The following is a 26,768-nucleotide window of genomic DNA, read 5'->3' on the forward strand; positions in this document are numbered from 1 at the left end:
AAAATGATGCCAGACAGTAATATCTGCCCAACCACACTCATAAGGTACTTTTGAGAATTAAATGCTATCACAGCATAGAACAGGGCAGAAACACAGACAAGTCAGAACCCACCAGTGAGATGGCTTATCTGCCAGGGCAGAAAAGATGGGCTTCTGTCTTATCACTGCTCCAGATAATTCATGAAGGGGGGATGCTGAATGAAAAGGTAAAACCTCAAATCACAGATCGAGAGGAGACTGGTCAAACCCCATTTCTCTTAGATCAGGTCATAAGATGCAGCGATAAAGGTGGCTTTCCCAGACAACTCAGTAAGGTCAGAATACTAGTTCTGAGTCTTCTTCTCCCAAGCTGCCCATTCAAATGTGGTGACAAATGTCCCTATCTTGAAAGTGAATCAATGCACAATGACTCTCAAAGGAGAAGGAAGAGCAGGGCCTCAGCTACGAGGCTACAGCAGCTTTCAAGAACATCATCCCATTAGATCCTCCCAAACTTTCCATGAGGTTTTGAATTCCCCTCTTTTACAAGTAAGGAAACAGAGACTCAGAAAGATAAGCCCAGTTACCCTAAGTCACATGGCCAGCAAGTGCCAGGAAAGAATTCCAGCTCTTCTAGGTCCTAAACCGGTACTCGTTCCCCTGCATTTAATGAAAACCTCTGGAGAAGGCAGGATTGGTTTAATTTAGGGAGGTGTTATCTCAATTTTTCCAATTACTCTTCCCGAATCCCTGCAGCAAGGGATTCAAAGGAACGCTTTTGATTTGTGAGTGTTGTCTAGTGCTTATTAAAATTTCTGAGCTTTTACATTGGAAGTTTCAACAGGCTTACTGGCAGACTTTTGAAGTGTTGAGTGTAAATTTTAAATCTAAAAAACACTGTCAAGCCAACTGTGCTGACATATTTTGAGAAAGTGGTTGGAAGAGTTACGTAAGTGGGTGCTTTACAGAGAGACACACGCTGAGGCTCACACACTACAGTTTTCTGAGCTTTAAGAGGAAAGAGCCCGCGAGCATGAGATCAGGAAGGTGCTGAAACTGGTGCAGGATCATAGGCAGAGCTGCAGTTGATGAGCACCTAGGAGTCTAGTATTGCTGTTCACATGGGATATGTGACATGTTGCTTGGTGTTAACTTTTAATTGATGTATTTTTTTTAATGTATTCTTTTGAATCAAGAGCTAGAGGGAGGTTTTAAGAGGCAAAAGCTTCTATCTGAACACAAAACACAGGGTAAAGTCTCCAAAGCTTGGGATATCAGCGTATTCTCTGGAGCTAATTAAGCATGGCTGAGTTTGATGGAGACTGAATGGGCCAGGTGAGCAAAGGTTCCTTCCACTCCTGATTTCCCCTGAAGCACAGAGGCCTGGGAGCTGTTGGCTTTCCTATACCAAAGCCCTTGGCAGGATGTTGGTACCATGGACCCAGAGCTCTGGTCCTCTCCAGCCCCCACCATGGCCATGTCATCACCACTGACATGAGCTTTCACACTGCTTCTGATTTGATCCCTGAGTCCGTGGGATGAAAATCCCATCATGACTACAACTGAAGTCTTCCCAATCCCCTCTCCCTAGAGACTGGCCCATCTCACCAACCCCATTTCTGGTCCTTCAGATCTCACCAGGTCCCTCCACACTGCCACTTTCTGGTGGTACAGAGTCCACTCCGTACCTAGACTCTGGAGGAGTATAATGCCCTGCCTGGACTGTGCTAGCCCTTTGCAGTGTGAGGGCTGACTACAACCTAAATGAGGTTATCCCCTTCACTCATGGCAAATAGATGGGGAAACAATGGAAACAAAGAGACTTTACTCTTGAGGGCTCCAAAATCACTGCAGATGGTGACTGCAGCCATGAAATTAAAAGACACTTACTCCTTAGAAGAAAGGCTATGACCAACCTAGACAGCGTATTAAGACATTACTTTGCCAACAAAGGTCCATCTAGTCAAGGCTATGGTTTTTCCAGTGGTCATGTATGGATGTGAGAGTTGGACTATAAAGAAAGCTGAAGTGCCAAAGAATTGATGTTTTTGAACTGTGGTGTTGGAGAAGACTCTTGAGAGTCCCTTGGACAGCAAGGAGATCCAACTAGTCCATCCTGAAGGAAATCAGTCCTGAATATTCATTGGAGGGATTGATGCTGAAGCCAAAACTTCAATACTTTGGTCACCTGATGTGAAAAACTGACTCACTGGAAAAGACCCTGATGCTGGGAAAGACTGAAGGCAGGAGGAGAAGGGGATGACAGAGGATGAGATGGTTGGATGGCATCCCAGACTCGATGGACATGAGTTGGAGCAAGTTCTGGAGTTGGTGATGGACAGGGAAGCCTGGCGTGCTGGGATCCATGGGGTTGCAAAGAGTCAGACATGACTGAGCAACTGAACTGATCCCCTTCACTCACCCATCCTTCCATTAAGTTCCATTACTGAGTTCCATCCTTCCATTACTGAGGTTCCATTAAGGCTCATCGCTTAAGCTGTGTTAATTAAGGCAGTCAAGGATATTGTTAGTAATTATGATAGTTGCCATTTATTGGATGAAGATTTTATAGCTAGATCTGGATTTCACCCCTATTCTGATATTTACTAGGTCTATGACCTTAGACAAGTTAAACTTTACCTTTATGATTCTTATTTTCTCATGTATAAAATAGAGGTCATGAGGTGTGCTGTGCTTTAGTCACACAGTCATGTCTGACTCTTTGCGACCCTATGGACTGTAGGCCACCAGGTTCCTCAGTCCGTGGGGATTCTCCAGGCAAGAGTACTGGAGTGGGTTGCCATGCCCTCCTCCAACGGATCTTCCCAACCCAGGGATCAAATCCGGGTCTCCCGCATTGCTGGCACATTCTTTATTGTCTGAGCCACCAGGGAAACCCAGAGGTCATAATAGTGCTTACCTTATTCTTAATGTATTGAGTGGCTACATGCATGAGTTACAGTTTAGTTTTAAGTAAGATAGGGCACACAAAGTACTTTGCAAAATACCCAGTACCGAAGCACTCAGTTAATGCTGGCTGTGACTCTGTGGTCGGAGTATGTACAGTCATGAACTACCCAATAGTAGTATGTGCTGAGTGCTCTTCCAGGGGCTTTATGTCCATTGTGTTATTAATTCTGAAAACAAAGGGAAATGTGCAAGGAAAGCAACATCAGACCCATTTTACAGATGCAGAAGCTGAAACTTAGAGCTTCTAAGTAATGTCTCAAAGTTACATACTTGGGAAATAGGTAAATGGCTGGAATTTGAGCCCTGGTGAGTTGGATTCCAAGTCTGAGCTCTTTTGTCTTGAAGGTGTGAATGGCAATGAAGCTCTTGAATGACAGCTCATTGTAACAATAGAAGGGTTGGTGGTCATGTCCTCTATGATTAATTGCCTCATAAGTGGAACAGATTGTGAGTGTTGCAAACAATAAATACTCCAGGAGTACGGAGGAAGAGATGATTGTTGAGGCAGGCTTATTAACAAAAAGCTTTATGAGGAAAATTTTCATTTAGTTTCTTTAACCTTTTTTTCCTGCTTATCAAGCAATACATGTGCACTATATAAAACTTCAAAGACTTATTTCACTCCCAGCTTGATTTCACTGTCCTACTTTTTTCTTTATTTCTAACTCTTTTCACTACCCCATATATCGACAGCATAACTGAACAGTTACAAATTTTCAGTAAAATCATCTGGTAATGTCTACTGGGATTACAGCAGCACACACCCTTTGACCCAGCAATGCTACTTCTGAGACTGTTTTTTAGAAATACAACACCATTATGTGAAGATATATATGTAAGCATGGACATAGTTCTTGTAGTGTTGCTTACAGTCACCAAACAAATTAGCAACTAGACAAATGGCTTTAGTCTGTCAATAAGGGGATACTTGATAAACTATGACTTATTAATGCTAGAGACCTTAGTGTGGCTATTCTAAAGGCTGGATTTGATTTTTCTATAATGACTTGAATAAAACTGGCTTAGAATCTTAACAGTTTAGATTTGGGAGCCAAATCTACTTAAACAGATGATAATAAGAAGTAAAAGTTTATGTTTACATTTGATCAGAAAAAGACATTTGCTGAATTGGGAAATTGGAACTGACTATATATACTACCATGTATAAAACAGAAACTAATGAAAACCTCCTCTATAGCACAGGGAACTCAGTGCTTTGTGGTAATAAATGGGAATGAAATCTAAGAAAGATAGGATATACGCATATGTATAACTGATTCATTTTACTGTACAGCAGAAACTAATGCAACATTATAAAGCAACTATATTCTAATAAAAACTTTTAACGAAAGGCATTTGCACAAGCATAGACTGGCGACACATGACTTATCAGCATGTTGTCTGACATGGATTCAGGGGCTTTGAACATTACGAACTGAATAGAACCCGACAGTATCAGGGAAAGAAAGCCTAGCGGTCTCTTGGGCAGATCTAGAGCATTTAGAAGAGAAGGAAATAATTCTGTTCTTCTCTAGGCTGACTACATCTAGAGAATCACATTCACTTTAAAACAAGTACATTCACCAAGGCAGTAAGGTTGACATTATGTCATTGGAGAAATATCTGAAAAAACTAGTTTTTTCTCCTAAAGGAGAGCAGACTCAGAGGACTCACTGTAATTGTCTCCAAATTTCATGCTACGTAAATCATTAGACCTTTTCTCTGGAGCCTCAAAACTAAAACCAGGTTCTGTGGATGGAGTCCAGTAGGAGCTGGGGGTTAGCTCAATGTAAGGAAGATATTTTTCACTATCAGAGTTGATCAAAAGTAGTAAAATTACTTGTCCTGAAGATTCCAGTCTTCTGTTTCATCTTTACTGGGGTTGAAGGAACTTGATGGGAATAGTGAGAAAGGAGTCAGGGGTTTGATGGGAGCAGTGTGGTGCCTAATATCACATCCAAACCCATCTACAACCCTAGTCAGAGAATTTCCAAGCTTGTCATCTCATCCTGAAATCTGGTTTTCAGTTGTGAGGGATTTGGAGAGGCAGTGTAAAACCATGCTGTAAACTCCAGCTGTGGAGTGGGACAGACCCAGGCCAAGACCCTGCCTCCCTTCCTTACCTCTGTGTCTGACTCTGGCAAATGACTCACCTCTCCCAATCTGTTTGTAGACCTGTAAACTGAGATAACTACTCTTTGGGGAAGAAAGCAATACTCTTTCTATTTTACAGATCCACAAACAGATTTGGAGAGGTTGGTAATTTTTTATCGTATGTACACATGATTGCTGTTTCAGTTGCTAAGTCACGTCTAACTCTTTTTGCGACCCCTTGGACTGTAGCCTGCCAGGCTCCTCTGTCCATGGGATTTCCCAGGCAAGAATACTGGAGTGAGTTGCCATTTCCTTCTCCAGGGGATCTTTCTGACCCAGGGATTGAACCCCGGTTTCTTGCATCTCCTGCATTGGCAGGTGGATTCTTTACCACTGAGCTGCCTGGGAGCCCATATACACATGGTAGCACACAGTGACTTTTCAATAGGTATTTAAGTTAAATTATATGGATTATTCTTGTCTTTCTTATTATCTAGAGTCATTTTTTAAATAATTTTCTAAAAAAGTTTTTAAAAATGTTTGGCCATGCTGAACAGTATGTGGGATCTTAGTTCCCTGACCAGGGATCAAACCCATACCCCTGCTGTGGAAGCATGGAGTCTTAACCACAGGATTACCAGAAAAGTCCCCTGTAGATTCATTTTTAATAGAGGAAAGCAAGAGGATTTTCTGATTAATCTTTGAAAGAACTATACATTTCTCTGATTTAGAATATCATATTTCCTAAGATTTCTAAAGTTCATAAATACCATATTAGTCAGTTCACTTAAGTATATTTGGTTGTTTTCCAGGTAAATCTATGCCAGAAAAAAACAAAACCAAACCCTGAATCTGGAGTCATTGAATCCAAATCCAAGAGGCCTGGCTGTCATGTCTTGAGCAGGTAACTCTATAGAGTCTCAGTCTCCTTCATAAAGTAAGAAGAAACACTTGTATACCACCTCATTCATGCATACACTTGTATGGAAGAATAAATAGTAGAACACAGGTAGAAGTGTTTTTCTAATTATAAAATACTTGTCAATTAGGAACTAGTATTGTTGTCATGACGTATAAAATGGGCAAAGAATATGATTTCCCTGGCCCCAAAATCTCAGACTCCCAAAGGCAGGACCATTCTGAAAATATATCCTAAACCTTTTAGGGTACAGGAGTCTGTTTGCAAAAGAAAAGGAGATACCGTTCCCTATAAAGGTCAGCCTTGTCAGCGCCCCGGAAAATCTTTTGTAACCATGATTTACCTTTCCAGGTAGAAGAAGTAGAAAAGGTAAAGAAGCAAGAAGTAGGAAATGCTTTGAGTGTGACAAAGTGTTTGCCCAATGCCTTTCTTAAGCGTATCTTTTCCTATTTATGTATTTGCTTGCTTAGTTAGTTCTAACAAATTGAACATTCTTAGTCGCTAATTATGAAAGCAGAGAGGGGTGCACTTGAAAAAGGAGGGCTGGGTCACAGCAGACTAAAAACAGGCTTAAGGATTCAAAAACCTTTAGCACTGGATGGGATTGATGAGCTTCTCTGGTGGTGCTGGTGGGAAACAAATCTGCCTACAATGGAGGAGACCTGGGTTTGATGCCTGGGTTGGGAAGATCCCCTGGAGAAGGAAATGGCAACCCGCTCCAGAATTCTTGCCTGAAGGATTCCATGTACAGGGGGACCTGCTTACACCAAAGGGAACAATCCAGTAAAGATGTAAAATAACTGGCCCATAGCTGTATGATTGGAGGAACAGCACTAACAGTGCTCCCCTAAGGTTTGTGCTTTGGGGTTTTGTTTTGATTTTCTAAGAAGAAAGCAAAGAGGAGAAAGAAGGGGGAAAGGAAAGAATAAATCGTTTAACTGAAAGGAAAGCATTTCTGTTCCTCATCCCTTACAGAAGAACCTGGAACATTCATGAATATGTTTGAGAAATGCTTGATTTTTAATAGAGGATAAAGCTTTTTTCCTAAGAAAATCAAACATCAACATCATCTTCACTTTTTAGACTCTGTTCTAAAGGGGGATAAATAGTAAAAAGTTTTTAAAGTTTCATGCTATAAAATATTTTTTACAATTCCATTCCCAACAGTGGAGAGTTGGAACAACACAAGTGTGCAACCAATTAGAGGATATTTGAGTAAACCGTGACTTAGTCTATCAAACATATAACCGCTGCAAGTGGTATTACTGAGATGATGAATAAGATCAGCAAATGCTTTTGTCATAGTGAAGCAAGAAGCAGGACAACACTGTGTGGACGGCATTGATCAAAGAGAGGATTCAGAGTAGGAACCGACTGTATCGGAGGAAGGAAAGAGATCGAAGTAGGTCAGTAGATATAAAATGAATGAAGTTAAGGAATCTATAAAAAGGTGTGCATTTCCATAGCACTTTATGGAGAGACAAACAAATCAAGGAGAGGTGGGCAAAGTTGGAATAATTTGTGCACTTTTGGCTCCGGGAGTGAGGAGGCCAAGAACATCATGGCAGGTTGCAAAGTAGGGTTCTGGCTTCAATATCAGCTATACTGGGGCTGATGAACTGGGATTAACATGTACACACTGTAAAACCGGTAACTAATGAGAACCTACTGTATAGCCCAGGGTGGTCTACTTAGTGCTCTGTGGTGACCTAAATAGGAAATCCAAAAAATGAGAGGATATATGTATACGTATAGCTGATTTGCTTTGCTATGCGGTAGATACTAACACAACATTATAAGGCAACTATACTCAATAAAAATTAATTTTAAAAAATATCAGCTACACTGAGCACTCCCTTTGCCCAGTGGCTTTGACAATGAGGCGCCTTCCTTATGATAAGAAATTCCATGTGTAAATGTGAGAGGAATGTGAGAGGCACAGCCGTCAATATCTTGACAGACAATTTCTAACTGTGAAAAGAAGGTATCCGTATGTGCCAGGAGACTGCAGAGTTTTTTTTTCTCCCTTGGTTTTGTTGCACTCAATCCAATGTTTTTCCCTCCACACAGTCACTGGGACACACTGAGAGAATTGTTGCCTGGAAGGCATGTTCTATACAAGCTACCGCCCATGTTAGCTGGCTGGGATTGAAGCAAGCAGGCCAGAAACCAGAAGTCAACAGTTACTGTGTATATTCACAGTATTATCATCAAAAACATGTATACATGGGGAAAAGTCAGAAAACAAATACACTCTGATACCAAAAGCAATTGCTTTTGGATGATGTAAATAGGGATGAAATATTTTTTCCTTCTTTTGACACAGCTGAGAGTTTTCCATATTTCCTTTAGTGAATGCAACTATTGTAATTTATACAATGTTAAGAATAACAAACACAAGACTAGAGAGCGGCACCATTTGGTGGAGAAAATTTTCCTTCATTTTTAGTTTTAATTTTTTCCTCATTATTAAAGTGATATATGCTTATTGTAGAAAATTCCTGGTACTAATATCACCTCTAGCTTCATTTCACTATACTTATATGTTAATTTTTCCTGGAATCAGTCAAAAATCCTCTTTAGGAACAGAAGGGATATCATTTCCTCAATCTCCCATTCTTTTCTTTTTAGTTATTTTATTGGATTTTAAAAATAATATCAAGGTGAATAAAGAAAATAACAATTTTCCCCACTCACAGATATTCAGTGTTAACATATAATTTGTATCCTACCACTCTTTCTCTGTTCTCACACAAGAATATAGTGTTTTTCCAATTTGAAAATGATACTACACTAAAAGTATTATTCTCTTAGCAATACCTGTTCAAGAGATGAGGCACAGAGATGAAGTAATGTGTTTATGGTCACACAGCTAACGAGGGGAAGAGCTAGGATTTGAACCGAGGAAGGTGACTCTGGATCTGAGCTTTCTTTTTTTGGCAGCTCCGTGGCTTGCAGGATCTGAGTTCCCCAACCAGGGCTCAAAAAGGTGCTCCCTGCAATAGAAGTGTGAAGTCCTAACCACCAGGAAATGCCTGGATCTGAGCTCTTAACCTCTGCACATGACTGTCTTTGACAGAAGAGAAAGCGGCAGAGAACTGATCTAAGGGAGCTGGTCAATGATTCTGGGACAAGAGGATGAAAAGCAGCATGCTAGCCTGAGGTGATTTTCCCTCTTCATTCTGAACTCCAGCACTTCTTCCTGACTTCAGATATCCTCTCTGTGAAGACTTTTCTCGCCGTGAAAAGGTGCAGCACTGGACCGCGGGCTCCGTATCTCCTATGTTGGCCGTATCATAAACGCTCAGGAGACGGTGGTGGTCGGTCAGCTGCTTTGGGAGTGTATCATCTACCTGTCCGTTCCTAGCAAGCATCCATGCATCTTGAGTTAAAATCATTACTTGTTGTTTACAGCTTCTGGTTCTTGGAATAATGAGGAAAGATGTCAACATTGTAGCCTACAAACACTCTTGGATTCAGGCTCAACATCATGACAGATAATTTTATAACCATGGAAAAAAATGTACATATGTGCCAACTGACTTGAGACATTTAGTGGTTCTTTTAATTAAAACTCAGGAATTTTAAATTTGTTACTGCATAACCACTGATGATGTCAATGAAGGTTTCATTGATCCTAACTTGTAGGAAATTGCTGTTTATAATGTACACATCACTCTCTTCCTCACCTTTTCCCACCTTCATTCCACTTTCACACATCTGCTTGTATCTTATTACCATGGCCTCTTAAAAAGAGAAAAAGAAGAAAGAAACATTTTGTCCATTAATTACTGTGTTACTATCAGATGTATATTGAAATTCTGATGTTCATGTCTATGAAATAATCATGGAATTGCTGTATGTCACATGAATTCAATTTTGAGTCCACAAATATCTGAGCAGTGCCAAGCGTGCCCTGCAGTATACAAGGAACTGGGGATACAAATTCTGTACATAGTCCTTCTCTTATAGGAAAAGGGAAAATAGATTACCTGTAGCCCAGAGGGCAAACTGTAATAGAAGGATGGGCACACTATGGAGGAAGCACAGAAAAAATCGTGACAAGAGAAGAAATGTAAAGGAAGCCTTTATGGAAGAAGTAGTTGTTTATTTGGGTTTTGAAGTATGAATAGGAGTTTGACAGGTGGTTGAGTAGAAAAAGAAAGTCACTCAAGTCAAAGGGAACCACATTTGCAAAAGCACAGAGGTAAGAAACTGTATCTATGTCTGCCATTTACTGATCATGGACTATGTGGACAGATGAAGAAAGGGTACAAATAAGAATGGATTGGATTCATGATTTTAAGATTTTAGTTTATTTACACCTACTTCAGTATTCTTGCCTGGAGAATCCCATGGACAGAGAAGCCTGGCAGGCTATGGTCCATAGGGTTGCAAAGAGTTGAACATGACTGAAGCGACTTAGCACTATACTTGCTATGTACCAGATATTGTTGTTTTACAAATAATTTTCTAATCCTCATGACACTTTAGACAAACCACTGGACTGCAGAGTTGAAATAAAGCCTCACCTTGAAAACCTAGATGATTGATCAAGGAAAAAAAAAGATAAATGTGGTATTATAGAAACAGACTCAAGAACGTTGAAATCCATATGTAAATCTCCTCCAGCAATAAGTCCTTGTGCCTCACAAGGAGATCAGGCTTGATCCTGAGCTAGAGAAAAGGGATTGGTATGTGCAGTTACAGTGTGCCTGGACCTTTTCACACGGATGTCCTGTAACCCTCAACATCATCCCATGAGGCACACAGTGGCCTCGCCATCTACACGTGAGGCTTGGAGAGGTCAAACAAGTTATCCACGTCACACAGCAAGTAGAGTGAGGGGGCTGGAATTTATCCAACTCAGAATCTGTATCTTCATCACATATCTCCCTAGAAAAGGGCCAGAGAGAGCCAGACACCAGGAACTTGCGTCAAGCTGCCCCGCCCTGGTATGGCTACAGGTAAAGTAGCTGTGCGTGGTGATTTCTTGGACAATCTGCTAAGGAGTGTGGAGAAAACAGGTGGGAGAAAAGGCTTTCTCTTTGGGGTACTTGGCATTTAAGATAGGTATCTGATGATGCTCATTAAATACTTATTGAAGCCATGTGTCCTTCCTTCTTTTCCCATCATAACATGGGCCTGTCACTGGAGACAATTTATGACATACTACCTCTCCCCCCTTCCCCCAAACAAGCCCTGAGAGATACCAGGGGAACTGAAATTAAGCCATTCTAGAAAAATAGGGATGCGTGGTCATCAGACTCTTAATAGTTGTCATTTTACAGGACTGAAGCTCAAGAACATTGGAATCCATATCCACCAGGTAGGTTTTTATTTTCATTTTTTTTCTTAGAGTTCCATTTATTGTACCTTTGTGATTAAACAGCTCAAACATACATAATATTTTCCCCTCACAGTTCCACCTCCCCTTTCCATATCCTCCTCTTCCACTTCAACCCTTCTCTTCCTGCTAACTCACCTCTCTAGTACTGCCCTCTCTGTCTTTGTTACAGAAAAAAACAGAACTGGTACATTAACTCACACAAAGGTTTTGGTGACCAGAGCTGACTTTATATCTGCCAATCCCTTTCAAGGTATATAGTCTCATTTTTAAAAAAGAAAAGGAAAAAGGAGTCCTTGAGACAGTGTTCTTTATCTCAGAGGAGTGACTCCAATGGCAAACTTTCTGACAGTCTTCCTTGGGAGGACGAGCAAGGATAAGGATCACTGGCATTTTGCGATAGTCTCTCCTGAGCTTGGCGCAGAGTTAAGCACTTGCCTATGTGACTAATTCTCACAGCAACCTGCCGAGGTGACATGAGCATCCCCATTCAGAAAAGGAAAGCACGGTTCAGACAGGCGATGTTATTCAAGCTGCTCACTAAGGCCAAGGGAGACGAGAACCTAGGTGCGTCTGGTTTCCAAGTTCGAACCCTCTCTGGCACTCTGGTCACATCCCTGCAAGGATATGATGGGGTCTTTCTGGTCAGCAAGGCCTCCTTGGTATCGGATGGTTCCCTCCATCTTCTAGACCTGGGACAGATATAGCTTGCACACAGCAACGAATTGAAAAACAGGCAGGACTCTGCATGTTCCTCCAGAACAGAACAAGAACCCCAGAGTTTAACCCATGAACCTGGTTGCTTCTGTGCCTTCACTTTGCCCAGTCTGGAGGTCTTACTGCCATTCAGGTACATAGAAAGTTTCCTGAAATGAATGCATTAAAAAGCAAGACCAGTGACCCAGACCCTACTGTAACATCTTTACACTGACCTGTGCCTGTAAATTATTTCACGGCAAGTAGTCTTTCCCAATTGCCTTCAGGTGTTAGTTTAAGTGAGTAGATTAAAAAAGAAAAGTTGAAAAGATTTTTAAGATTTAGTAAAATGGAGCAATTGATACACACCAAGTCCAGCAATGATGCCCTACAAACCTGTCAGTTTGTAGTAAAGTGACAGGAGTAGCTGAGGGAAATCCTTGCCCCACAGTTGATGGCCACAGACTTGGTCCACTTTGATGAATCACCTAGTTTGAATTATTAGACAAACTAAATGTTTGCCCTGGCCCAGAATTTCCAAAGGCACCTGCAGGATAAAATGATCCCTTTCCTACGAGTATTTAATTTTATAATACACATAATGGTCTCATGAAGCTTCTTGTTCTGAATTTATCAGAGCTTTAAACAAATGTCATGATCTGTTTAAATTTAATGATTAATGTTATCCAGTTAAATATTGTTGATCTTTTCCTGTCATAGCTAAACTTGCCTACAGATGGGGACTTTCTCGTTAGAAATGCAGATGCCTAAATACTGCTTTGAAAACAGAAGAGGGAAAAAGTATGTCTACAATAAATATTGCAGCCAATTAGGTCTCATCATAGTAATTTCTCTGGCTTTGTAATGTTTGTTTACTGAATTTTGTAGGGAAATTGTTGCCATTTCTGATCTCCAGACTCATAAAACCTCCATCCTTATGTTTTCTTGCAATGGGAAGTTATAACAAGAAACATTTTCTTCCTTATCAGATCACATCTCAGTTATGAGTTAGACATTTGCCGATCCAGACCCAAACAGTAAATCTGTACACATTCAAAGAAAACTCTCATACGTTTCCTAAAAACCCACACATTAATATTGCTTACTTTTCAGCGGGGGTAAATGGGGGTCTTAGAGACCTCCTCAGAACAGGCTGGAGTTAAATAATATTGCATGTTTTTCATTTTACTGTGATAAATGCAAAGCTATTAAATAACCTTTTAAAGAGTTGGTGTAATTATCTGTAAACAGTAATGTTACAAAAAAAAAAAAAAAGGTCAAGTTGTCCTGCCATTAGATGTTTATGGATATAAACTGGATTTATGTTTCCATAAAACAGGCACCGACTAACTAGATTAATTCTCCACAAACTAAACCAACTGTAGTAATATTTAGACACAATAAAATGATACCAATTAAAACAATTTTATTTTTTGTGTCATATTGATTAACAGCACACTAAAATTAACCAGAGACCTTAAACTCCGAATGGTTGGCAAAAGTCATCCACAGCTCAATATTATTACCAACAAGAAGAGCAGTTAAGTGAGATGGCTGTGCAATAGTATGAATATTTAATTAATAATTAGTCATGTAATTTCTCCTCAGGAGTTATTATCCCTCAAACTGGTTTGTGAATTTAATTATTAGCAGCCTTTTTGTTTCCATGTCCCCTCATTACTGTCAGGATTGATGTAACATAAACTTCATTAAAAATTAAAGCAAGAGTCTTAATTACAAGGCTACCCTGACTGAAGTTAGAATTAGCCAAGTCAGTGATGTGCAAATGAGTGCATTATTTAAGAAACATGCTGGAAGTAGTTATGCTAATGTGGGAGGTTCGCAGTAGCAGACCTTTTCACTTGCAGTTGCATATTCATTAAATGCACTATGCAAATTTAATGTAGCAGTCTTAGTAATGCGTTGTTAATTTATTCAGATTTATTGAGTACGACTTGTAAAAAAAAAAAGTACAAATTTAATTACTCTATCTAGTAGGGATGGTATTAGGAGATAGCAGAGGTTTAAAATGTGTTGGTCTGGATTACTGCAGTTTGATGGAAGACGTGGTATCAGAGGACACAGTTTTGATAACTGGGCTTGAAAGAATATTTGATTTACTTATGGAATGATCTAAGAAATCACTAAAATGGCACATGTTCCTTCCCAATAGGAAAGTAAAAAAGTCTCGGTTGTATTAACTTAAGAGCTAAAGCAGTGCTGAGTCCACAGCCTAATGGTCGTAATGACTCTACAGAGACCAGTAAAGGTTATGGATGGAGATCCGTGTGAAGCAAACTGTCTTTGTGGAAAGTTCATTGGTGGTTGGCTGCACCTCCGCGGTGCACCCGATGAAACCACAGGAATCCTGGCATCCTCTGCAGCAGAAATGCCCTGGCACCCAGCACGTCAGTACTACCTTTTCAGGTGGGTTGACACCTGGGCTCCACTTTCAAGAGATTCCAAGCCCAGGCCCCAGGGAAGAAAGCACGTCCTTTCAAAGAGATACATAACTCCTGCTGGCACCAGTCATCATGGCGTCCACACTTAACTGATGGATGTGCTGGGACTCCTCTTCACACATCTGTGCTCGCCTAATTCTCTGGAAAACACTGCAGTGAAAGTTTTCTCATCCTCATTTTATAGTTTCCAGTCTCAGCCTTGGTTTCCCTATCTGTAAAATGGTGGGGAGGGAGGTGGGAGGAGACACATGTATACCTATGGCTGATTCATACTGATGTAAAGCAGAAACCATCACAATATTGTAAAGTAATTTTCCTCCAATTAAAATAAATTAAATTTTTTTTTAATGAGGATGAGAAAACTTTCACTGGTTTGGCATCCCTTGAAAGTGGAAGAGCTGGGATTCTAACCTAGACCCATGTTGCTCCCAAGCCTAACTGCACGGCTTTCCCTTTTGCCTTCACTGTCCTCCCCTTCCTCCTGACTTCCTCCCTCTCTTCTCCCTCTGTCCCTCGCCTTTGCTTCTCCTCCCACTCTTCTGTCCTCCCTTAATAAATATCTTTCTTTTCACTCTTAGATAGATGGATAGATAGCTAATAGATACACAGATAGACATAGATAAATGTAGGTGTGTAGATATAATTTAAAACCTGAAAATAACTGGACTATTTCTCTAAAATGCTACAAACAGGCAAGTTAAATTGGAACATAACTGTTAAAGTTCAACAAAGCATCCCCTGACAACCGTGTTAAGAACAAACTGAGAATCCTCTCTTCAACTCAAGTTTAGAGACCACTACGCCCAATACTACTAGCAGCTTGGTTGGCTTAGAACTCCCCACCCATCTTTTAACATTTTTAACAGTTTCTTGGCCTTTATAATAACAAAAATTGAGTCTGGTACCTTTTTAATACTATTAATATTTTATCTTTGTTAGAAGGCTTCTGCTTCAGACTGGTAAATCTTTTGGAGAAAAATCAATACACACTTTACTGAGCTCCAGTAATGAACAGGCCAAGTGATTCCTAACCATGGGGAGGGCCTAGTTCTCAGCACAAAGATGGAATACCATCTTTGGAGGTGTTCCAAGCTCTCTGATATATTCAAACAGTCTGACCTGTACCTACTGATCGTCTCCTGACAGAGAAGAAGCTAAGCACATCACCTTAAGGTAGGTGCATGAATTGATCACAAGGTGAAAGTTAGTGTCTAAAGAAAGATCTTTCTGAATAATTCATTAGTAAGGATCCAAAAAATTAGATAGCAAAGCAAATGTTCTGGCTCTTATCTATGAATCTTTTCATCTATGTCCCACATCTGAAGGCAAATCAGTCAGATCCCAGCCACCCACTTCCTGGCTGCTGTCCATTGCTCTGTTTAATACATTCCATTCTGCCTTGGTTCATGCTAAACTTGTGTGTGTGTGTGTGTGTGTGTGTGTATGTGTGTGTGTGTGGTTCTGTCACTGAACTGCAAACTTCTGGGAATCAAGGACTAATCTCATTTGTCTTTGGTTAGTGGCAGTAGTGTGCTGGTAGATGCTAAAAACAAGCTCCCTAAAAAAAAAATGAATAAGCCCTGATTGGTAGCATTTGTCAGTTTCCTTGGTAGATGCTCTCACCATGTTGATTTCAATCTATCTACGTGATGTCTCTAAATGCAAAGTCAGGAAGAGAGAAGCAGTTGCACACCATAATATAGGACATCTACCACCACCCAGACACGATAGGTGTCAGTAAACTCAAGAGCGTGTTGTTGTTGCTCAGTCCCTAAGTCATGTCTGACTCTTTGAGACCTCATGTACTGTAGCACACGAGGCTCCTCTGTCCTTCATTGTCTCCAAAGTTTGCTCATGTCATGCCCATTGAGTCAGTGATGCTGTCTAACCATCTCATCCTTTGCCACCTCTTCCCCTTTTGCCTTCAATCTTTCCCCACATGAGGGTCTTTTCCAATGAGTTGGCTCTTCATATTAGGTAGCCAACGTATTGGAGATTCAGCTTCATCAGTCCTTCCAATGAATATTCAGGGTTGGTTTCCTTTAGGATTGACTGGTTTGATCTCCTTGCTGTCCAAGGGACTGTCAAGAGGTCTTCTCCAGCACCACAGTTTATTTGATGCTCAGCTTTCTTATGGGCTTCCCTGGTAGTTCAGCTGGTAAAGAATCCACCTGCAAGGCAGGAGAACCCAGTTCAATTTCTGGGTCAGGAAGATCCCCTGGAAAAGGGAAACATCACCCATTCCAGTATTCTTAGGCTGCCCTTGTGGCTCAGATGGTAAAGAATCCACTGCAATGCAGGAGATCTAGGTTCGATCCCTAGGTTGGGAAGATCTCTTGGAGGAGGACATGGCAGCCCATTCCAGTATTCTTGCCTGGAGAATCCCATGGACAGAGGAGCTACAGTCCACGGGGTTACAAAGAGTCAGTCATGACTGAGCAACTAAGCACAGCACAGCATGTCTTTGTGGATTAACTCTCACATCCATATGAGACTCCTGAAAAAATTATAGCTTTGACAATATAGACTTTTGGTGGTCAAGTGGTATCTCTGCTTTTTAATACAGTGTCTAGGTTTGTCACAGCTTTCTTTCCAAGGAGCAAGCGTCTTAATTTCATGGCTGCAGTCACTGTCCTCAGTGCTTTTGGAGTCCAAGAAAAGAGAATCTGTCACTGCTTCTACTTTTCCCCTTCTATTTGCAATAAAGTGATGGGACCAGATGCCATCATCTTAGTTTTTTGAATACTGAGTTTCAAGCCAGCTTTTTCATTCTCCTCTTTCACCCTCATCAAGAAGCTCTTATAGTTCCTCTTTACTTTTTGCCACTAGAGGGATATCACCTGCGTATCTGAGGTTATTGATATTTCTCCCGGAAATCTTGATTCCAGCTTGTGACTCATCCAGCTTGGCATTTTGCCTGATGTACACTGCATAGAAGTTAAATGAGCAGGGTGACAACATACAGTCTTGTTTTATTCCTTTTGCAGTTTTGAACCAGTCAGTTGTTCCATGTTCAGTTCAAACTATTGCTTCTTGACCTAGATGTTCTTCTGGGATTCCTTTGCTTTCTCCATGATCCAATGGATATTGGCAATTTGATCTCTTGTTCCTCTACATCTTCAAACTCCAGCTTGTACATCTGGAAGTGCTCAGTTCAGGTACTGTTGAAGCCTAGCTTGAAGGATTTGGAGCATAACCTTACTAGCATGTGATATGAGTGAGTTCTACGGCAGTTTGAACATTCTTTAGGCATTGCCCTTTTTTTCAAATTTGAATAAAAGCTGACCTTTTCTGGTCCTGTGGCCACTGCTGAGTTTTCCAAATTTTCTAATATATTGAATGCAGCACTTTAACAGCATCATCTTTAAGGATTTTAAGTAGTTTAGCTGGAATTCTGTCACCTCTACTAGCTTTGTTCATAGTAATGCTTCCTAAAACCTATCATGAGTGTAGATAACACAAAAATACCATAGAATAAACAGGAAGTCATGTCTTTTGTACATTTATACTTTTGCTTTTGATCACTTTCTCAGTGATCAATGCAAAGAAATAGAGGAAAACAATAGAATGGGAAAGACTAGAGAAAGACTGTGAAAAGAGAAGCGAAAAGCAAAGGAGAAAAGGAAAGATATAAGCATCTGAATGCAGAGTTCCAAAAGACTAGCAAGGAGAGATAAGAAAGCCTTCCTCAGTGATCAATGCAAAGAAATAGAGGAAAACAACAGAATGGAAAAGACTAGAGATCACTTCAAGAAAATCAGATACCAAGGGGACATTTTATGCAAAGATGGGCTCGATAAAGGACAGAAATCGTCTGGACCTAACAGAAGCAGAAGATATTAAGAAGAAGTGGCAAGAATACACAGAAGAAATATCATGACCCGGATAATCACGATGGTGTGATCACTCACCTAGAGCCAGACATCCTGGAATGTGAAGTCAAGTGGGCCTTAGAAAGCATCACTACGAACAAAGCTAGTAGAGATGATGGAATTCCAGTGGAGCTGTTTCAAATCCTGAAAGATGATGCACTCAATATGCCAGCAAATTTGGAAAACTCAGCAGTGGCCACAGGACTAGAAAAGGTCAGTTTTCATTCCAGTCCCAAAGAAAGGCAATGCCAAAGAATGTTCAAACTACCACACAATTGCACTCATCTCACATGCTAGTAAAGTAATGCTCAAAATTCTCCAAGCCAGGCTTCAGCAATATGTGAACTGTGAACTTCCAGATGTTCAAGCTGGTTTTAGAAAAGGCAGAGGAACCAGAGATCAAATTGCCAATATCCGCTGGATCATGGAAAAAGCAAGAGAGTTCTGAAAAAAACATCTATTTCTGCTTTATTGACTATGCCAAAGCCCTTGACTGTGTGGATCACAATAAACTGTGGAAAATTCTGAGAGAGATGGGAATACCAGACCACCTGACCTGCCTCTTGAGAAACCTGTATGCAGGTCAGGAAGCAGCAGTTAGAACTGGACATGAAACAATGGACTGGTTCCAAATAGGAAAAGGAGCGCATCAAGGCTGTATATTGTCACCCTGCTTATTTAACTTATATGCAGAGTATATCATGAGAAACGCTGGGCTGGAAGAAGCACAAGCTGGAATCAAGATTGCCAGAAGAAATATCAATAAGCTCAGATATGCAGATGACACCACCCTTATGGCAGAAAGTGAAGAGGAACGAAAGAGCCTCTTGATGAAAGTGAAGGAGGATAATGAAAAAGTTGGCTTAAAACTCAACATTCAGAAAACTAAGATCATGGCATCTGGTCCCCTCACTTCATGGGAAATAGATTGGGAAACAGTGGAAACAGTGACAGACTTTATTTTGAGGGGCTCTAAAATACTGCAGATAGTGACTGCAACCATGAAATTAAAAGACGCTTGCTCCTTGGAAGAAAAGTTATGACCCAACCTAGGCAACTTGTTAAAAAGCAGAGACATTACTCTGCCAACATAGGTCCATCTAGTCATAGCTATGGTTTTTCCAGTAGTCATGTATGGATGTGAGAGTTGGACTACAAAGAAAGCTGAGCGCAGAAGAATTGATGCTTTTGAATGGTGGTGTTGGAGAAGACTCCTGAGAGTCCCTAGGACTGCAAGGAGATCCAACCAGTCCATCCTAAAGGAAATCAGTCCTGAACATTCATTGGAAGGACTGATGCTGAAGCTGAAACTCTGATACTTTGGCCACCTGATGTGAAGAACTGACTCATTTGAAAAGACCCTGATGCTGGGAAAGATTGAAGGTGGGAGGAGAAGGGGATGACAGAGGATGAGATGGTTGGATGGCATCACTGACTCAATGGAGATGAGTCTGAGTAAGCTCTGGGATTTGGTGATGGACAGAGAGGCCTGGCATGCTGCAGTCCATGGGGTTGCAAAGAGTCAGACACGACTGAGTGACTGAACTGAACATTTGCTTTTAATGTAACTTATTTAATTGCACATTTATGTGATTTTTTTATAATGTCTAGGTCCAACAATCAGCTCACAAAACTCTAAAATTCATTTAATTGGCCCCAGGTCACCAAGTGGGTACTATGAAGAAAAACATTTGCTGCTAAAAGCACCACTACAACCAAAAGTGAAATATCTGCTGGATCTGTTTCTCCCACTAAAGTGGTGCTTTTCTTCTATTTCTATGGAGGGAGGGAACCTCACCCCAAAAGAAGAATCCAAGTTGGCTCCTGCTAAGAAAGCATCTGTAATTTTACAACATCTACTAGCATTTTGGAGAAGGAAATGGCAACCCACTCCAGTGTTCTTGCCTGGAGAATCCCAGGGACGGGGGATCCTGGTGGGCTGCTGTCTATGGGGTCTCACAGAGTCAGACACGACTGAAGTGACTTAGCAGCACTAGCATTTTGCTGCAAAAGGTGGGCACCTATCAAGTTTCTTTTAATGATGGCAGAGATGTGGGCACATCTATGCTCGGATATATGGACAATCAAGTGGAGGGAATCCATGATAAGTTATTTAATATCCAGAAAATAATGGGTTGTTCTGACATCACGTTCACCAGGTGCATTGTTCAGTGCTGGGACCCAGAGATAATGCAGACTGGAAGTCCTCTGGTAAACGGATCAAGACTAGATTCCCTTCAGAAGGCCTAGTTAAGAAGTCTGGACAGGGACTTCCCTGGGAGTCCAGTGATTACAAATCCACCTTCTAATGCAGGGGTGAGGGTTCCACCCCTGGTCAGGGAACTAAGATCCCACATGCCAGGGGAGGAAGGGGCAACTAAGCCTGCATGCCACAACTAGAGAAGCCTGTGTGCCACAATTACTGAGTTCTCTTGTCTCAACGAATACCTAGCACAGTCAAAAAAGAGAAAGAATAGTCTCGACAAGAGAAGGGGAAAGGTTGAGGCGAAGGCCTGGTTCTGAGCCTACAAAGAGCTTGGTTTGCTCACTGAACAGAAAGAAGTCCAGTGGTTGATGCGCAGTTGCAGTGGCGTGGGAAGGGAGTGTGAGATGAAGCTGGTGGTGTTGGCAGGAGCCACGAGATGCAGTACCTGTGGTCTGTGTTGAGGATGTGAAACAATTGGAAGTAACTTTCGAGGTACTCTGAGGTTATCCCTCATGATAACTAACACTGTGTGATCTTGCCTGTTTGGCAGTAAACTTCTGAAGGACAAAACCAAAGGTCTAGTACAGGGTCTAGTCCATCTTAGAGACAAAAGGAAGTGAATGGATGGATACATGTCTGCCCTCATCCCCGTTACAGGTTAAGGTCTGGGGTTCAGGCTTGAACTGACTTAGAGGAGGCACTTCTGACTGAGCCAAACCTGAGAGCTGCTGGAGGGGCTCATGCCCCAGGACTTCCTCAGTCTCGATGATGAGGGACCAGCCCAGCCATGAAGAGACGCTTTCTCCTGGATCTTTGCTCCTCGGGACCTCTGGGAGCTCTTTACGATCAGTGGATTTGACCCAAGTCCTCATAGGAGCATGTGTCACTGTGCCAGGTTCAGGTGGGTCCTGCACTGCAACAGTGAGCCCTGTTGCCCAGGTGGAAGTGGGTGCCCCAGCTTGGAGCTCAAGGTGCCCTTCCGTGCTTCACCTGTCCCCACAAGTGTGTGTGGTATGGTTTCAGGAGCGGCTTAGGGCTCCAGTGCCCTTCTCTACGACTTGGCTCTTGCACCTACTGCTGAAGGCTGAAACTGCACCTTTGAGAACTAAGCATGCTGGATCCTCTGGAAGGTAAATCCCCTAAGTAGGAGAAATAAGAAAGGAGGAATACTTCACATTTATTGATCCCTGCCTCTGTGACAGGCACTATGCCACATGTTTTATATGCTTTATTTCATCTGTTCTTCAGAACAACACCATGAAACAGATGCTTTTGTTATTCCTATTGGACAGAAAAGAACCTTGAAGTATCAAAAAGTCAAATGACTCATCTGAAAACTGTAAAGTTGGTAAGTGATCGAGCAAGTGTTTTGGATGTAAAGCCCATGTATTCAAAGCCAGGTCTGTCTGACATTGTGCTGCCATTTAATTTTGGCCCTGAAAGAGGGAATAAGAGGACCCTTTTATTCAGCATTCCCAAATTTCCCCGAGGAAGCGAACCACGTGGGGGTGCTTGTTAGTCATGGTGCTTTCTAGGTCTATTCTGTGGGGTTTAGGAATGCTTGAGCCTGGGGTGGGGTCCTGGAGTTTGTATTTAACGAGGTGATTGTTTCCAAGGAAGTTTGGGAAACACCAGTGGGCAGGAATGACCTGTGTGCAGTTTGCTCAAGACTGAAGCCTATAAAGATATTGGCCCATATACCTATCTCTCCACAAATGGAGAACTGGCTTTAATCTACCTGGAAACATTAAGTAAACATGAATCCAGGAAATCAATTTATTTATTGAAGTCATGTTGTTGTGGTGGTTTAGTCGCTAAGTCGTGTCCAACTCTTTGTGACCCCATGGACTGCAGCACACCAGCCTTCCCTGTCCCTCACTATCTTCCAGAGCTTGTTTAAACGCATGTCCATTGAGTCAGTGATGCCATCCAACCATCTCATCCTCTGTTGCCCCCTTCTCCTCCCCTCAGTTTCCCAGCATCAGGGTCTTTTCCAATGAGTCAGCTCTTTGCATCAGGTGGCCAAAGTATTGAGCGTCAGCTTTAGCATCAGTCCTTCCAATAAATATTTAGGGTTGATTTCCTTTAGGGTTGACTGGCTTGATCTCTCTGCTGTCCAAGGGACTCTCGAGTCTTCTCCAGCACCACAGTTTGAAAGCTTTAATTCATCAGCACTCAACCTTCTTTATGGTCCAACTCTCACATCCATACATGACTACTGGAAAAACATTTTAGCTTTGATTATATGAATCTTTGTCAGCAAAGTGATGTCTCTGCTTTTTAATATGCTGTCTGGGGTTGTCATAGCTTTTCTTCCAAGTAGCAAGCATCTTTTAAATTTAAGGCTGCAGTCACTGTCTACAATGATTTTGGAGCCCAAGAAAATAAAATCTGTCACTGAAGGTGAAATCCGTCACTGAGGAGAGTGAAAAGCTGGCTTAAAACTCAGCATTAAAAAAACTAAGATCATGACATCTGGTCCCATCACTTCATGGCAAATAGATGGGGGGAAAATGACAGTGACAGACTTTATTTTCTTTATTGAAGTCATATGTGCACTCAGAAGTTGGGAGAGAAAACGATCATTAGGAGACAAATCACTGGAAAGTAGTGTAGCAGGAATATCTGGGGGCAGATGGCCTACAAAGCAGCTAACACATTGGTCTCAGATGGGTTCTTCCCAGTTCCTGAGCCTTGGCTTTCCCATCTGTAAAATGGTGAGAATAGTATCACCATGATGAAAGTGTGAAGATTCAGTGAGAGCTGGCCTGGAACAACACATTGGCGAGTGTCAGTTCTGGCCCCACATTGCCCAGGTTCATGTCTCAGGCATGCACTTCCTCTCTCTGTGTACCTTTGCCTAAGTTGCTTAACTTCTCTCTACCTCAATTTCCTCTTGTGTAAATGGGAATAGAAATAGAACCTACTCACAGAAGTGTTGTAAAGACTTACTGAAAGTACTTAGCGCAGTACTAGGTGAAACGCAGGTATCCTGATAACATCCTCCAGATTTTTGTCAAGTCTCTTGACACATGGTAGGTCTTAATGGATATGGTTTTCCTTGAACCTCAGTGCCAGGTTGAGCACATGATCTTTCTACCCATTGACTCTTTTCCAAAGTGCGAAGTGTACTTGGCTTTTCAGTAATGATTTTAGAGGGAAAAAAGCAGAGGCCACCCAGTGGCTCAGCAGGAAAGACTCTGCCTACAGTGAAAAAGGTGCAGGACACATGGGTTCAATCCCAGGGTCAGGAAGATTCCCTGGAAAAGGGAAGAAGTATTCTTGCCTGGAGAATCCCAATGCAAAGAATTGGACATGACTGAAGTGACTGAGCACGCACCCAAAGAGAATTGTTTCAACTGTTGACTCATTTTACCCTTAAGGCTGAAGTAGAAGGAATGTCCACCCCTCCAGATGAAGCTGGTGAAACTGACACCCCTAGTTGTCATCACTGTGGAGGAAGTCACTCCTCTTCTCTGAGCTTACCTCCACTTATGAAAGATTCTTTCCACCTCTCAACTCCTATGAGTCAATGAAAATAGTCCTTGAACCTAACCTTCAAATATTGATTGCTTTGCTGGAAGTTCAGGGACTGGGGAGAAATCACCAGTGAGGATGGGTCATTGCAATTTTCACCTCCTGTCAAGTAATCTTTTTCTTTAAGATCCCTCAGTCATACAGATTTTCAGATACCCAACTTTGCTTAGCTTGTCATCCTGAAATGATAGTCTTAATCATAAATTCTAATTGGAATGGGATCCCCCTCAATTTATTCCTAATGCTTCAGAAAAGCAGAACTGTTTCTAGGAATACATTGAGATGGATTCTATTCCAATTAACAGTTTGACTCAGTTAAAATGTTGTTAACCCACTGCTGTCCTCTGATAACCATCTAATTCATAGGTGGCAAGTTGCTGGCCATGCCAGAGCTAACAAGGAGATTATATCTACCTAAATGTGATCAGCACTTTGAGTGGGTGGACTCCGTTCTGGCTTCTCCACCCCAGTACTGCTCTCATCTTAGCAGTTTGAAGGCACTGTCAGTCAGCTTGCTTTAAGCTGTGATTGAATTGGGCTACTTTCTGAAAATTAGAAGTATAATGTTTTCATCTGATTTAGACAAATTCACTACTATCAGTCAGGATTCTAGAGAAAGAGAACCAGTGGGATGTATATATACTTAGAGGGTGATTTATTTTTAAAAATTGACTCATGCAGTTAGTTTATCTGCTATCTGCTAATTCGCTTCAGTCGTGTCTAACTCTGTGCAACCCCATAGATGGAAGCCCACCAGGCTCCCCCGTCTCCGGGATTCTCCAGGCAAGAACACTGGAGTGGGTTGCCATTTCCTTCTCCAATGCCTGAAAGTGAAACGTGATAGGGAAGCTGCTCAGTTGTGTCCGACTCTTAGCAACCCCATGGACTGCAGCCTACCAGGCTCCTCCATCCATGGGATTTTCCAGGCAAGAGTACTGGAGTGGGGTGCCATTGCCTTCTCTGCATGCAATTTATAGACGCCGGCAAATCTAAAATGCATAATTTAGGCCAGCAGGTTGGAAACGCAGACAGGAGTTCTATGTTATAACCTTGAGGCAGAATTCCTTCTTCTCCAGGAAACCTCAGTTTTTGCTGTTAGAGTCTTCACTTGATTGGATGAGGCCCACCCACATTATGGAGGGTAATCCCCTTTACTTAAAGCCAATTGATTGTAAAGTTAATGATAACTACAAAATACCTTCATGGCAGCATAGAGACTACTTTTATTGTAGCCAGTCAAGTTGACATACAAAAATGAACCATCTTAGGGTCCATGAATTACATTTACAAGCCCCCAGAATAACGTGGAGACAGGTGTAAAGAAAGACAGCAGACACAAGGCGTTGTGCCTCAGGATCACCCAGCGTGGCCCAACACAGAGGGCTCAGTTTTTATGTTGTATAGAACTTTCCACGCCACACACTTCACCTCATGTCTCCAGGTATGTTTTCCTAAGGTGGGAGTCAGGATGCTTTGTTGGGCAAAAGCAGGGCCACTTCTCTTTGATGGTCCAGTAATGTAAGGTTCTTAGTCATTCCTAAGCTCACAGATGCTAAAGGAAGGAAGAGTAGACACCAGCTCCACATTTCTATAAACTAGTAGGTAAATATTCATGATTGAATACCCAGCCTGACAGGCACACTTGGGAGATTCCAACCAAAACAGAGCTTCAGAATTTTCATTTCCACTGGGCAAACAGGAAAATGAGATGATGCGAAATTGATGTGTGTGGAAAGCACAGTGATTGGGCATTTACATCTATTTAATTAAGGAACACGTTGTAACCTCTATTTACTTCTGTTTAATTAAGGGATTGCTCATTTCAGAGGAGACATCATGCTGGGCCTTCTACTACTTTTGTGATTCAAAGCTCAACTAAGAATATATGGGAATTAGTTTGGTGATCTTAGCTCAGTCCCTAATGGCAAGAGCTTCCTATTACAAAGCCAATAAACTACACTGCCAGACTTGCAAAAAGTGAGTCAGGGGGCTTATCAAGAAAATGATCTCTTCAAAACACAGGAGGTCATTCGTGAGAATGTATGTTATTCTAGAATAATTCTCATAAAGAAAAAATTAGAACCACAGTGGATTTCATATTTGAGTAGAAAAAGAAAGAGCCAGAAAAATTATTAGAGATATAAGGCTTCTAACTTATATGAACTTTATTTAGTATATTTTAAAATTAGCTATTTTTAATAAATTCGCTAGATCATCTTATTAAATAAATTTGCTGTATAATTAATAAATTAGGGCATTTAAAATTTAGGGTGATTTATAATGTGTTAGTTTCAGGTATACAGAGAAGTTTTGTGTGTGTGTGTATATATATGTATGTATATATATTCTTTCTCAGATTCTTTTCCCTGGTAACTTATTATAAAATATTGAGTATAGTTTTCTGTGTTATACAGTAGGTCTCTGTTGTTTATTTTCTATATATTAGTGTGTATATGTTGACACCAAACTCCTAATTTATCCTCCCCCCCTTTCCCCTTTTCTAACTATAAGTATGTATTCTATGTCTGTGACTCTATTTCTGTTTTGCACATAAGTTTGTTTATATATATTTTTAGATTCTACATATAAGCAATATCATAATGATATTTGTCTTTCTCTGTTTGACTTACTTCAGTTAGTATGAGAAACTCTAGATCCATCCATGTTGCTGTAAATTGTATTATTT

At 41.3% G+C, this 26,768-nt stretch overlaps 1 long non-coding RNA gene across 1 annotated transcript in view; it reads left to right on the plus strand.

Moving 5' to 3' along the window:
* The window catches only part of LOC105610560 (uncharacterized), an 80,801-nt gene extending 58,912 nt beyond the window's left edge, over nt 1–21,889 (plus strand). The window contains exons 3-8 of the long non-coding RNA XR_001434923.4: nt 5,856–5,947; nt 8,906–14,432; nt 15,407–15,640; nt 21,203–21,446; nt 21,569–21,675; nt 21,794–21,889. This is a non-coding gene — a long non-coding RNA (uncharacterized LOC105610560). The remainder of the gene's footprint in view (nt 1–5,855; nt 5,948–8,905; nt 14,433–15,406; nt 15,641–21,202; nt 21,447–21,568; nt 21,676–21,793) is intronic.
* Nucleotides 21,890–26,768: the final 4,879 nt, after the last annotated feature.

This window comes from Ovis aries, chromosome 7, assembly GCF_016772045.2.
Source record: "Ovis aries strain OAR_USU_Benz2616 breed Rambouillet chromosome 7, ARS-UI_Ramb_v3.0, whole genome shotgun sequence".
NCBI lineage: Eukaryota > Metazoa > Chordata > Mammalia > Artiodactyla > Bovidae > Ovis > Ovis aries.